Raw genomic sequence first — 15,759 nt, 5'->3', positions numbered from 1 at the left:
TAAACAATGAAACAATGGAAAAAAGAGTGTAATACATACCGGCATGCAAGTCAGAAAGCGGCACGTACATAATAACTGATCAGACTAATTTTCGTTCCTAATTGAAAGTAGAAGTGTATTGCTCCAAGTACATACACATGGTAAAGCACCCTAAAAGCAACTCCAATGGAGATATATTTTGCATCCAGATGAATAGTTATTTTAGATGAAAAAAATGGTTAAAAATTAGTTGGATGTAAAATAGAACCTACTTCTCTCCAATGGTGAGATGTAAAAAAAGGATGGATAATTAACTAACTTTCTCTCCATCTTAATTTTTCCCAACTTTCTCAATCCTAATTCAAGTACTACTTTCGTTAAAAAATAATTATGGTATCCAGTAATCGAGGACTTTTTTAAAAAATTAATTCCGAAAAAAAAATAATTATGAAACTAATGAACTTTTTTGCAGCCCAATTCAAGTCTCGATAGATGTCACACCCGCATTGGTTGACAATCAATGCTCGATCGAGACCATCATTACATCAATCAATAATCGGGAAAATGAACTTTTTTGCAGCCCAATTCAAGTCTCGATAGATGTCACACCCGCATTGGTTGACAATCAATGCTCGATCGAGACCATCATTACATCAATCAATAATCGGAAAAATCAGAAAAATAACCACTCGAACTAGAGCTAGCCGTCCATTTAGCCAAGATTTCACCCTTAATAAGCCTTCATTTGGGGGTCTTGAACCAAATCCAAGTCCATTTGCATAATTCTATCTCCCATCTCTTTTTCCTTCATCGCTGCCTTCCTCTCCTCAAGCGCTACCCTCCACTCCTCATTCACTGTATTCCTTTCCAAAGTCGCGACTCTCCTTGCTTCTATTTCAGCTCTCCTACCTTTCTTGTCAGATGTAATTTGGTTAAATTTTTTCATCAAGTTTAAAAATTCACGTTCCTCAGTTTCTATTTTTTTGGTCTCAATAGTTTTGCCTTTGATACTTTACATCCAGGAGGCCTCTTTCTTGGAGATTGAACAATACCTCCACTCCTAGGAGTGCTATCTTCCAATGTATTCGTTGTGTTTGGAATTTGAGAGAAATCAAGAGATAGAGGGATCAAACTTGTATCTATTTGTGAAAATCTTGGGTCGGATCGGACGGGTTAAATCCGCCCACTTTATACTGTGTTCTAAGATTGCCCAACAACAATCCAAATTGACAAAAAGTTTCTTCTCAGTATCTTTGTAATGTCTATTTGCTAGATCAATCGATACACATGATAACAAAATAGTTGTATTAATTAACAAAATAATAATATTAACAACAATAATAATATCCTCGGTTTGTTACCTCATTTTATTCTGTCATTCCACTTTGATGTTGTCTCTGAATTTGCCTTAAATATCCACGATATTTGTTGCAAGCCTACTAGATGATTTGCCATTGAGACTTGATAGAAGCATCCGTTCGTACATCGCCTTGTGTGAACTCGGTGTATTTTTTTGCAACCCGATCCCATAATTTTGATCGTGCTTGGTTGGTACCGACAATCGGATCTTGACTAACGAACAAGTAAGCATGACAAATTGCTTCATCTTGATCGGAATTGAACGATTTTCCTCTCATACTATGACTTCACAAATAAGCATGACAAATTGCTTCAAATTGTGCTTGTGTTTCATTTGATGTTATGAATTTCCCCAACTAACCATTTAGACAAGTTAACAAACACTTGGCGTGCAATTGTGCAACCAAGTCCCCAGTTGAAGCATGTGATGGCTCAACAAGCCTATCAAATATGAAATCAACTACAAAATGCAGCTAAGCAGTAAAGTAATCAACTGGAGGAGTACAACAAGTTTAACTCATGTACGTGCGCTAACAATCAAGCGACTAAGAATAAGCAAACAACCATGAGTCCGATTAACAATTTTATTCAAACAAATGTTTCGGTGATATGAGATTATTATTATTTTTTGATGACTGCATTCCCGGGCGAGCTTGCGCGCTCTTAGACTGATTCTGGGGCCTGAAGTTAATGAACGGGCAAACCCTCTAGTGGTTTTAAGATTTGGAATGTTTTGCCTCCGTAAGATTCGAACGTGTGACCTCTTAGTTTTGACGATAGTGTTTGTGACGCGGTCAAAATGTGATTGGTTTTGAGGAGGGACTCAGTTGAGAAGAATGGCATCTGACTAGTGGGCAATGGCATTTCTGAACTTCACTTTTCATTTCCTGTTTGTAGAGGCTCACTATATTTGCGGATATGGAGTAAGACATGCAAATGGCAATGATATACGAATAGTTTCCAGCACGATTGACGCGCATAGCTTATCGGAAGGAATCCTTATGAAAAATGCCTCGATTTGGTTGCACGAAAAAACCGCCAAAATCAAAGAAGCAAGCAGTTATGTTAAGCAAGTCTCTACTGGGCTTTTCATGGACCTTTTGTTAAAAGACTGGATTTGGGAACCAAGTAATCTCTTGTCGAGCACCTGCGCTCCTCGTGTGCCCTCGTGACATCATCTGTAATCATTTTACAGAACTATACAGTCGTGCATGACGATTGTTACGATACGTCTGCGGTTGCCATGTGTCCAAGCTGTACCACTCGGCGCCAACTTGTCGTAAGCATCCAATCAGGTCGGACATGATCCAGGAGTGGAAATGGTTGTTGCATTCCACTCCTTTAGTAAGAAATCATTATCAAAAAATGTACATTGTAGCTGCCACCAAATCTAAACCAACCATCTCGATCTCAATTCTGTTGGTAAAAATCCGAGTTGTACCTGTCTGAGTATGCTGTTGTATCCAGGAGGGCTTTCTTGATTTCCTCCCAATTACTGATCTTCTTAATTTCCTCTCAAGTAACGGGTCTCATTAACTAATCTTTAACAGAGACAAGAACTTTGTTCTGAATAGCCTAAGCCAACTGAACCTTTGAATCAATTCTACCCAGAAATTTAGTTCCTAGTAAACCTGTATAGTATAGTAACCAAAAAAAACCCCCATTTTATGGCATTAGGATTGTCAACCATATTCCCATTAGCATCCAGCAAACTAAGAATTGTACCCAACTTTTGTGGTGGAAAAGTTGTGTAATAATCCCCTAATGCCAACCATTTGACTCTCGACTCTGGACCTCTCCTTAATTTAGGATTTAGGACCTGTATGTTCTAGCCTTCATAATTTAAAATGATAAGCTTCTTTGCTTTGAATTGAGCTTTGATAATTCAATGTTGTGTAACAATAAATGTTAGACATCACATAAACAAATGACCTTTAAGAGCTGAAAACCAATCTTCATCTCCTGAGTTATACTCATGCTGAAGTTTTGATTTGGTTGCAGGGGTTTTAAGGCTTAATTAATTTGCCATTGTTAAGTGTTGAATTCTACGAACTAAGATTGGACCTTCTCTGTAATTGGGTGTCTAGTGGCAGAATTTGGCATGATGTAGGTGAATTAAGTGGTGAAAGCTGAAGCTGAACTCTGAGAAAACAACAGCTGAAAATGGGGTTTAGATTCTGAAAACGGAATAACAAGTTCAGGTGTCTTTTTCTTATTAGTTAAATTGATGTGTTTTTTTCAAGTGTTTTCTAAAATATTTCCAAAAATAAATCCCAATCCCTCCTGTTGTCGTTTAGGTTGCTGGTTGGGAAATCATGTTGGAGAGAACCTACAATCCTCTCCGGTAAACAGATAGACTCTCCGAGTCGACATCGCCGACCATTACCGACAGAGGTAAAAGGTTAGAGCCATAGCGACGTGAAGAAACACACAACGATGCGGACGACCTCCGACGGTCGATACCCAAACCCACCATGTAGGAGCAAACCCGGCGTTGATCGACTCAGTGAGTTGCCCGACTCTCTGCTCATTCATATTCTCTCTCTCTCTCTCTCTCTCTCTCTCTCTCTCTCTCTCTCTCTTACCACTTGAAGACGCGATTGGAACTGAGATTTTGTCAAAACGGTGGAAATCCCTTTGGACTTACTCGCCGTCCCTCCTCTTCCGTGAATGCACTTACTACGATTGTTCCGACGACGATGAGAAGGTAATTTGTTACGACGCCGGCCCGCAGAAGAATGGTACAATTACAAAGACTTAAGGTTGTTCGGTGTTTTTTTTTTTTGTGTTGTCTTCTGCCCTTTGAAATATTTCCTTGACGGGTAAAGGAACTATCGTCTATGGAAGCAAAAGGCTTGAGTTCTCCGTCGTTGAATTGCACTTCTCTGACACTAGAGGCTTGGCTGGATGATGATGTCTTCCCTTGGATAGCAACCATATATGCTCCGACTTTCACCTAATTTGGAGACCTTAGTTATGACCAAGCCGGCTTTCGGAAGTTATACGGTGTGTTTTTCAGAGCCCTTTAAATATCTTCTTGAGATTATTTCATGAGATGTGCAAAAGTGGTCCTCATTATACATTCCATATTTTATTTATCTTTCTTTCTGTTATCTGTTCATTCCAGTCAAATGAGTCGCTTCCAATCTCGAGAAATGGTCCATCACTTCCAATTAAAGAGGCATGCGGTACCTCTTTTTTGGAAGCGACAGTTGAATCACCCTTAAATTAAACGTTTTGCATTACAATGTGTTGAACTTCCGCATAATGTATGAGTGCAGGAGGATGATCTTGGTAGTTACGAATTACAGCATTACTGGACATCCCAAAAGAGGATTTTCAAGTGTTTGCCACTGCATCTCAAAAAAGTTGTGTTTGCTAATTCAAGTTGGTTTCGCTATGAATCCAACTTCTTCTCTTTTGTACAATTTCTTCTGAAGAATGCAAAAGTGCTAACTGAAATGGACTACAAGAGAACTCCACTTTCTTGCTGAAACATGCAGTCCTCTTATGATATCTAGTTTTACATTCAACTGTTTCTCCTTCGAAGTGATTGTTGCTGCGTCTAAAGACTAATTCTTGTTGGCTTTATCGGGGATGAGTGTAGACTCAAAATTTTCCTCATTCACTTTTTTCTTAAAGTGCAAAGATGCTAAGACCGTTTGATACTAGTGTTTCAAAGGGACAAGTTGGTGTTTCAAAGGGGCAGGTTAGCGATACATTAAAAGTGTTAATATCTCAGAGGTCACTAAATTGCGCAAAAATTGTTTCGTTCTCCGAGACCCACTTGTGAGGGAGTAACTATGTTCTCTTAGCGACACCATGAGTTTCCTTGGATGGAATTGCATATATTTCAGCTGCTGCTGTTGTGCGATGTGTAACTATGTATGTGTCCCTATGCAAATGAGTAGTATGCACGTTTATTTAATTTGTACTGTATTCAGCAAACTGCCCATATGCTTCCCTGGCAATTTTTATACCATTGCATTGCTTGTCCGGGATTGGTGTCACATGGTCAATATCCTCACGCTAGAAGAATACCATAAGAAGTTTCGTTTCTCCCTTTATAAAGATAAAATCACTTCACTATTCTATCTGCCGTATAGATAAAGAGAATTGGTTAAGAGGTTAATGGCTTATCTTCTGAAATTGTCACATTACAACAAGAAATGGCCTATAAAAAAAATTGGGGCATTATAAAAAAAAATGTACATTATAAAAAGACGAGTTAAGAGGTTAATGGCTACTTTAGTAAGAAACCATTATAAAAAAAATGTACATTATAGCTACCACCAAATCTAAACCAACCATCTCGATCTCAATTCTGTTGGTAAAAAGACGAGTTGTACCTGTCTGGATATGGAGCTTTATCCTTTGGTTTCAATAAATTATTTTGGAAAATCTTTTAATATCGTGTGTGAAAATTGGGGCATTAACAACAACCATCTCACTTTGGCAAACAAATAAACAGTAACAACAAAACATAGACTAAGCAAGTTTAATTAGTTACTAATCTGGAATGAGCAAGTAATTCGAGTTTTAGATATATCAATGTCATAATTGGCTTGCAAGTTGCAAATATGAAATCTTCTCAATCCGCCTCCACCAAAAGATTCGAAATGTAAAAGAATATGGACAGAACATTAAAAAAAAATGGGGAAAAAAGACCAAAAGTTCGATATGTTTGGCTAATTTTTGTGTTTTTACCAAAAAAACAAAAAATTAAGTTTTGATCATAATTTTTCACTTTTCCAAAAAATTTCATCAAGACTCAAGACAAATTAAAACTTAAATAAAATTTGAGCCAAAACTAACAAAAGTTCAAAATAACATAAAAATAAGCTACTTATCTTAAATAGGTGAAGACCAAGTGGGTGGAAAATGGGCTAAAGTTGTAACGTGACGCATCATTGTCCCACTCTAATGCATCGCACCACTTCTGTTGTCTTGTAAGTCTCTTCAAATTAGTAGAGCTATTAGTTTCAAGGATCTTGTTAAGGACTGGAGTACTATTTTTAGTTCGTTCTCGCTAATTTTTGGCTATTAGGGAGAGGGGTAATAAGGTTAAGTTTCGATTAACTTTTATAGCAGTTTTTGGAAATTTGTCCTTATTCAAAAAAGCATTCGTGAATGTACAACACATTTTATGCATCTTAATAGTTGTGCATTCTTTATGCATTCATTTTTTTTTTACGGAGAATGTACAACACATTTTATGCAGCTGTGCATTCTTTATGCATTCATTTTTATTTTTTTTTACGGAGAATGTTTATGCATCTTAACATGGTTAACAAATCTGGAATTTCAAATGGGAGTTTCCTCGACTTGGGACATGATGGTTGGAGAAACTAAAATTTCACACCCAAAACCTCAAACACAATTTATTATTAGAACACATACAAAATTAACTCACTCACATCACACTTACACACTTCACACCTCACACGATACAAATTATATATAGAATCAAGTACAGAGAAAACGCAGATAAATAAAAAAAGTACAGAGAATACAAATCGCTTGCCACTTTGTTTGGCCTAATAAGTCAAATGGCTTATTTCTTTTTTTTTTTATTTAAGTTTTTTTTGCATTTGTTAGTTTGTTTTCAATTTTTTTGAAGATTAATGATTCATCATGACAAGAGGAATCTAAAAATGTAACGGCCCGAAAATTCGGAGACATTAAAAATAATAATGAAAAGATTATTTCCACAAAAGAAATTCATAGATTTACTGCGTCACCATTTCAAAAGCAGATGTCATTATTTTACAACCGTTTCGAATAAATCAAAATATTACAATATCCAAATACACTTAGAAGCTTCCAAAATAAAGTAGACTTAAATTAATCAGAGCGACTATGCGCACGGAAACCAAGGTTTTCAGCTTCTTCCTCAGTAGGATTTAACTCGATCGAATCGTACGACACTTCTGTCCCATCTTCGGTACCTGGCATTTGAGTTACCAGGGCAACATAGTACCGTGAGCGATGACGCTCAGTAGCCAAAACCCACCCGAACCCATAACTTACAAGCAACGAGATATATAATAGGAATGCAATAAAAATAACATCAATGCAATAAAAATAACATCAGAAGATAACAAATCCATTATTTCATCACTATTCTTTAACCTAAGTGAAATCTCAGATCTTATCCACAGATCCGTTCCTACCCATAACCTCTGGCACAAACACTGGTGTGGTCCGACTCCCCTTTTCCAGATCCAGATGAAAGATACCTAAGTTATATACCTGGGTATCCCATCCGCAACCATAAGTTCGGATAAAACTTCACCGGCAACGCTCAAGCGCCGTCTAGCCCGGGTTGAACTTCACCGGCAACGCTCAAGCGCCGTCTAGCCCGGGTTGTGACGCAAGCACAATGCCACCCTTATGTCCCGTCCCAACATCCGAGAGCTGATCACCACCATGCCGTACCCAGGATTCGTAAATCGACACTTTCAACAAATCACCACCAATCAACCTCCAATAATTCAATCCCCGGATTCCTTGTCCGGAATCACAATCACAGCCTCTCACATTATCCATTTTCCTTTAAACTTACTTTCACGTCTAATATGTTAAATCCGCACATCGCAACCAACCCCGGGAACCTATTTGGCCAATCTATCAATACAATAACATTTCACACAATTCAACACTTTTCGAAACATGCTCATGGGCTATAACAACAAATAAATTTGCGATAAAAACAAATCATGCGATGACGCTAAACACGCGAATAATTTATCATACGTTAAATCTAATCATGCAATTCAATAATCCAACTAAACATACCAACATCCTAAAACTATTTAATCGTGCGACAACACTAATTATGCGATTAAAACAAATTAAGTTATTCCTTTTCTTTTCTCTTTTCTTTTTCGAAACTAAAGTCTACGATTTACTCTTAATCACCTCGGGACTTATAATCTTAGCCTTTAATACTCAAGGGTTAGATTTATGAGCTAATCTATTTAAGGGACTAAACAGCAAATATTCTAAGAAATTTTCAAATCCAGTGGCTACCATTTTCAGGAAAAACAGTGGGTTTCGGCCGGTTCGACCGGCGGCATCGGAATGAAACTAATTAACTTCGGGGCTTAATATTAACTTTTACCATTTAAGAGTTAGATTTATAAGCTCTTAAGTCACGAGGGGTTAAACTGTAATTATTCTATTTTCCATTTCAAATTCCAGTACTGTTTTCAACGGAAATCAGTGGGCTTCCGCCGGACTTCGACCGGCAACGTCGGATTCGATTAATATCATACCGTAACGCTAAAAATCATAATAGAAACACAATATATACTTAGGGAGGTGAGTCCCGAACTACCTCTCGTCCGGTGATACGATTTTCGGAGGGATTTCAGCGGCGGCGGCGGAACTCGGCTGTTTTTGTGGCTGTTTTCCGGGCTGTTTTGCAGCTAGTACCGGGGCCGGAACGAGCAGACTTTTCGGGCCCATTCGGAGAGAAAACGAAGCTGTGTTTCGGAGCCAGAATGGGGCTGATTCAGAGCTCGAAAGGATTTGATTAAAAGGTGGGTTTCGTGACTGGGATGGGCTGGTGGCGCCGGAGGTGGTGGAAGGAGAAGGTGTCGGGCGGTGAGGATGGGAGGCCGAGAGGGTGGTGGAGGAGATAAGGTTGTAAATAAGGTGATGTATTCTCTCTCTCTCTCTCTTGTTCTCTGCCAAAAATAAATGGGAAAGGAAATGGGGTTTACTTTTGCAGGGAAAAAGAGTATGCAGTGTAGGGAAAATAAATGGGTTGCTGCAAATGGCAGAGGAGAGGGTGGAGGTTCGGCTGATTTTGGGGAAAAAGGAAATGTGAGGTGATGGTGAGGGTTGAGTATGGGTTTAGTAATAGTTTGGTTAGGATTCTAGTTTAGGATTTAGTTGGATTAAGGTTTGGGTAAAATGATCCAGTGTGCACACACGCACACAATAAAGAATTAATTCATCGGGCACTTGCGCGCACAATCGATTATGGAATAAAATTTTGGTGTGACGACATAAATAATTTTTCGCATTAAATAAATTAACAAAAATAGTATTTTTGTTTTGATAATAATAATAATAATTTATTAAAAATACCGGGTCTTTACAATCTATCCCCCTTAAAATAATTTCGTCCTCGAAATTTAGGCGTACTCCGTAGTGAATGCAATCGTCAGTAGTTGGCATGAATCATGTCTTCTCGTCCCCCAGTTGATTCCTCCAATGCTCGGTGTCTCTATAGGATCTTGACTAATTGATTGTTCGTCCTCGGGTAACTTTTTCTCTATTATCCTAAATTTCACCGGTTGCTTTTTATAGATCGTTTCCTCGTCCAGTGTGACTTCCTCTCAATTGAGTACACGAGTGGGATGAGCCATGTATTTCCGTAGCATAGAAACGGGGAAGACATTGTGAACTTTGGCAATCTGCGGCAGTAAAGCTAGGCGATAGTCTACCTCTCAATTCGCTTCAAGATCTCGAACGGAATAATGTAGTGAGGCGATAACTTTCCTTTCTTGCCAAATTGGATGATCTCACGGAGCGACTTGAACGAAAAGTACATTGAAAGTCTACGATTTCATTTTCTTGTTGGCGTAACTCTTGTATAAGTTGAGTCGTCAGCAATCGTCTTCCTTGATCAATTCTTGAAAGTTTGGTCCATGTCTCCTAAAAGATGGGTGGTACTTTTCTCCAAAAGAAAATGATGAGATTACAAAAAATTTCAAGAGGTTTTTAAGCATGAATCAAATATTCGAAGGTTAAAGCACCAAATAAAAGTACAATAAATCCTCCTCCAAGAGTCAGAAGTATGAGTAGTTTTTGAGTTGGAGTTGGAACATGATTGGAATAAGGATCAAGTAAGACGAAGTAAACTCAATGATTTGGAAGAAGAGTTTCATCATTGTAATAGTTCTGATTAAAGATTTATTATGCGAGTGAAACAAACACGTACTTGGGCTTTCAAGCATTGCTATGGAACAAACAAGGCGGGTCCTCTTAAGAAATACAGATCAACTGCAATAGGTGCTAAAGGATTACAAGGTTCAATGATGAAACTGAACTAGATATTTATTTTGCACCACATTGGCCAAATGTGTTTCAAAACAAGCATCTAACTCTAGTTATTTAAAAGAAAGGAAAAAATAATCAACACGAGTGAAGAGTAAACGATGACTTTCGAATCCAAAAATAGAAAAAGTCATTAATAGAACGATGATTGGATCTTACTAGCTCAAGACATTATACAAAGCTCAAGGAAAGTGGAGTATAACAACAACATGTTCAAGGACTTGACATCTCCAATATTGAAACCGAACTAGGTTATGGAATTTTAGAGTTTTGAAAGGTCGGACACATATCTTATTGCGATATCAAAAGAATTGAAAGTTGTGGATAGCTGATAGTGCGCTGATCAAAATAAACGAGAATTGCTCTAAACATGCAGTATTCAATGGATCAGAAAGGTTATACTCATAATTGAGTAATTTGTTGACTTCAAATCAAATTAAGAAAGGTTGGAACAATATGATCTTTAGGAATACCCAACTCACAAAAGAAAATGTCACGAGAGTTAGGTGGTTGGAATAGACAAGGAGTTCAACGATTTGAGCTTTAGTTGAAGTTGCAGCTCTAACAATGGAGAGCCATAATGAAGGTGATTTTAAGAAGAGCCAAGAGAGATTGAAGGTAGCGGACAGTTAGGATACAATCGATTGAATGAGAATGGTGACTTAGATGAATATTCGTTAATAGCTCGTCTATCCCCCTTAAAAAAAAATAGAACCTCATTGCAAGAGAATGGTTGCTGCTTTCTCAGATATTGACGACCTTGAGCTCTTCATGATCTGTTTGAACTATGATGGTGCCTTCATTGGATGTAGTTTGCATAGTATATAGCTGGGTGATGATTTTGAATCTCTGACAACATCATGATTTTATTCGTTGATCTATCTACTTGCTCGAGGGGTGTACGACGCTGGAGGTTGGGGTGTCAAAATAGTCGATCTGGCAATCGCTTGTAGAAGTTGCATAACCTCCATGTTACTCGATATCTCATTGAACTTCGTGTTGCGTTGACCTCGAGATTGGAGTTAACATGTTGATAACGTGGGGGGCGTCGACAGTAGTGTTCATGCGAAGTTGTTAAAGGGTTTCTACTACGGATTCGTAGCATAGGATTTCGAAATTGCAAGAATAAAAAAAAATTGAATTTTTTCTATACAATGACATGCAAATAATTCCTTTTCCTTTTCTTTTTTTAAACAAAACCCCTTTTTTTTTTTTTTTTAAACACACATAAAATGAACAAAAACTATTGAAAGTATCTATGCATAGAGTGCCACATGGGCCAGAAATGCATGCTTACTACAGTTAGCCCTTACTGCTAGTCAAACATGCAAGACTTAAGTTTTCTCATGGTACGTTCACACAACGACCCTATCCTTTCTAACTTATCTTTGATCGCAGCCTAGACGAGGAAGGAAAAATCATCTTTCAACAGGTACTTAATTTCATAGGTAGCCTCTTCGACGACCTCGATCGCTTCTCCCACGATTGTCAAGGCCTACCACATCGTTTTCGAACGAGAACTTTTTGACCGCGTTGATTGGCTTACATATACAATAAGGCGAGTTCTTCTATCTCTTTCCTGGAGTTGTCGACTTCAGTACTTTGATGAGTTGCTTCGGGCGACAAAACATATTTATATGCTACTCTTATAATAAAATAAAATATCGTATAGTAGCTAAGACAATAGGTAGATTAAGCGTATAACTACCCCGGACAACACTATTGGAAAATGTTCTACCCAATCTACCCAAGGCCGAGGGTTTGAACCTAGAACTCTGATACCATTTGTAACGCCCCGAAAATTCGGAGACATTAAAAATAATAATGAAAAGATTATTTCCACAAAAGAAATTCATAGATTTACTGCGTCACCATTTCAAAAGCATATGTCATTATTTTACAACCGTTTCGAATAAATCAAAATATTACAATATCCAAATACACTTAGAAGCTTCCAAAATAAAGTAGACTTAAATTAATCAGAGCGACTATGCGCACGGAAACCAAGGTTTTCAGCTTCTTCCTCAGTAGGATTTAACTCGATCGAATCGTACGACACTTCTGTCCCATCTTCGGTACCTGGCATTTGAGTTACCAGGGCAACATAGTACCGTGAGCGATGACGCTCAGTAGCCAAAACCCACCCGAACCCATAACTTACAAGCAACGAGATATATAATAGGAATGCAATAAAAATAACATCAATGCAATAAAAATAACATCAGAAGATAACAAATCCATTATTTCATCACTATTCTTTAACCTAAGTGAAATCTCAGATCTTATCCACAGATCCGTTCCTACCCATAACCTCTGGCACAAACACTGGTGTGGTCCGACTCCCCTTTTCCAGATCCAGATGAAAGATACCTAAGTTATATACCTGGGTATCCCATCCGCAACCATAAGTTCGGATAAAACTTCACCGGCAACGCTCAAGCGCCGTCTAGCCCGGGTTGAACTTCACCGGCAACGCTCAAGCGCCGTCTAGCCCGGGTTGTGACGCAAGCACAATGCCACCCTTATGTCCCGTCCCAACATCCGAGAGCTGATCACCACCATGCCGTACCCAGGATTCGTAAATCGACACTTTCAACAAATCACCACCAATCAACCTCCAATAATTCAATCCCCGGATTCCTTGTCCGGAATCACAATCACAGCCTCTCACATTATCCATTTTCCTTTAAACTTACTTTCACGTCTAATATGTTAAATCCGCACATCGCAACCAACCCCGGGAACCTATTTGGCCAATCTATCAATACAATAACATTTCACACAATTCAACACTTTTCGAAACATGCTCATGGGCTATAACAACAAATAAATTTGCGATAAAAACAAATCATGCGATGACGCTAAACACGCGAATAATTTATCATACGTTAAATCTAATCATGCAATTCAATAATCCAACTAAACATACCAACATCCTAAAACTATTTAATCGTGCGACAACACTAATTATGCGATTAAAACAAATTAAGTTATTCCTTTTCTTTTCTCTTTTCTTTTTCGAAACTAAAGTCTACGATTTACTCTTAATCACCTCGGGACTTATAATCTTAGCCTTTAATACTCAAGGGTTAGATTTATGAGCTAATCTATTTAAGGGACTAAACAGCAAATATTCTAAGAAATTTTCAAATCCAGTGGCTACCATTTTCAGGAAAAACAGTGGGTTTCGGCCGGTTCGACCGGCGGCATCGGAATGAAACTAATTAACTTCGGGGCTTAATATTAACTTTTACCATTTAAGAGTTAGATTTATAAGCTCTTAAGTCACGAGGGGTTAAACTGTAATTATTCTATTTTCCATTTCAAATTCCAGTACTGTTTTCAACGGAAATCAGTGGGCTTCCGCCGGACTTCGACCGGCAACGTCGGATTCGATTAATATCATACCGTAACGCTAAAAATCATAATAGAAACACAATATATACTTAGGGAGGTGAGTCCCGAACTACCTCTCGTCCGGTGATACGATTTTCGGAGGGATTTCAGCGGCAGCGGCGGAACTCGGCTGTTTTTGTGGCTGTTTTCCGGACTGTTTTGCAGCTAGTACCGGGGCCGGAACGAGCAGACTTTTCGGGCCCATTCGGAGAGAAAACGAAGCTGTGTTTCGGAGCCAGAATGGGGCTGATTCAGAGCTCGAAAGGATTTGATTAAAAGGTGGGTTTCGTGACTGGGATGGGCTGGTGGCGCCGGAGGTGGTGGAAGGAGAAGGTGTCGGGCGGTGAGGATTGCTTGACCGATTCCTAAACCTAAATTAATGGGTTGCCCCAAGCGTAGGGCGGAGACCGACGCAGCATAATATCCGGTAAGACCGGAGTCGAATCCACAAAGACGGTGATGTGTGCTAACTAAAAACTCGGGTTGTTACTAATTAAACTGGCTCTTAGGTAGCCACCCTTTGTTGTTTTGAAACATTGCGCATAAAATAAAAGAAACCCTAACTTGAAACATGCTTTTAAATACGAAATAAATAAAAGATACGAATCAAACAAATACCAAAGAACAACTTTATTAAAGAACAGAAACTGAAACGAGTTACTAGTGTGCGAGAAATTGAACAAAACTTCAAAACTTGTAAGAAAAAGAAAACATTACTGTAAAACCAATATGTACCGCAGCCCGTCGGTTGCGTGATCCCAAGAAGAATCACGGCAGCCCCAATTCTTCCTTCTTTTCCGTGGGAATTAATCCCCTTTTTCCAAGCTGCCGCAGTCCCCCAAGTAAAAATCCATCCTTTCGTCAGTGGGAAGAATCCTCTTTAAAGCTGTTGCTGCCGACTTCTTGTATAAACCCTTGTGAGATATCATTCACTTGGGCCTAGCCTTGGTCCACCATTTAACTATTGGGTCCATCATGTAATGGAATAAATTCAAGCCCAATTCTTTGTTTACTTTCGGTGAACATCCATTCCTTGGGCAATTAGTGTTAAACTGTTAGACTTTATATTGCTAATCAAATTAAACTCGAACAGCCCAATCTTCAAGCACCATTTAATATTCCAACTTTGCACTTTTTGTATCAAACCCTCTAAATACCTACAATACAAAAATAAAGCATAAAGTTCCGAATAATATTATAAATAGGACTTAACAAAGATAAATTAGAAGGCGCTAATATGAACATTTACTCGCCTATCAAGGATGGGAGGCCGAGAGGGTGGTGGAGGAGAGGTGGAGGAGATAAGGTTGTAAATAAGGTGATGTATTCTCTCTCTCTCTCTCTTGTTCTCTGCCAAAAATAAATGGGAAAGGAAATGGGGTTTACTTTTGCAGGGAAAAAGAGTATGCAGTGTAGGGAAAATAAATGGGTTGCTGCAAATGGCAGAGGAGAGGGTGGAGGTTCGGCTGATTTTGGGGAAAAAGGAGATGTGAGGTGATGGTGAGGGTTGAGTATGGGTTTAGTAATAGTTTGGTTAGGATTCTAGTTTAGGATTTAGTTGGATTAAGGTTTGGGTAAAATGATCCAGTGTACACACACGCACACAATAAAGAATTAATTCATCGGGCACTTGCGCGCACAATCGATTATGGAATAAAATTTTGGTGTGACGACATAAATAATTTTTCGCATTAAATAAATTAACAAAAATAGTATTTTTGTTTTGATAATAATAATAATAATTTATTAAAAATACCGGGTCTTTACAAAAAAGTAAAAAATCATGATCGAAACCTGAATTTTTTTGAATAAAGACAATAAAGACAAAAATAAGTCAATAAACTAATTTTTTCGTCTTTATTGAAAAAAAAAAAGGTTTAGATTGTAATTCTTCTTTTTAAATTCATTTTGTCATGACGAAACAATAATCCATAAAAAGTTCACAAAAAACCAACA

At 38.2% G+C, this 15,759-nt stretch overlaps 1 long non-coding RNA gene across 1 annotated transcript; it reads right to left on the bottom strand.

Moving 5' to 3' along the window:
* Positions 1-7,892: 7,892 nt before the first annotated feature.
* On the bottom strand, positions 7,893-13,872 carry LOC131314880 (uncharacterized). Its single transcript, XR_009196530.1, has 2 exons — positions 12,552-13,872; positions 7,893-8,677 (listed from the first exon to the last, which is right to left on the bottom strand). It is a non-coding gene; the product is annotated as an uncharacterized LOC131314880 (long non-coding RNA).
* Between the last annotated feature and the right edge of the window lie 1,887 nt (positions 13,873-15,759).

The sequence above is a fragment of the Rhododendron vialii genome, chromosome 13a, assembly GCF_030253575.1.
Source record: "Rhododendron vialii isolate Sample 1 chromosome 13a, ASM3025357v1".
Lineage (NCBI taxonomy): Eukaryota > Viridiplantae > Streptophyta > Magnoliopsida > Ericales > Ericaceae > Rhododendron > Rhododendron vialii.
Note: the sequence above shows the minus strand (reverse complement) of the source record. Positions and strands in the feature narration are given on the sequence as shown.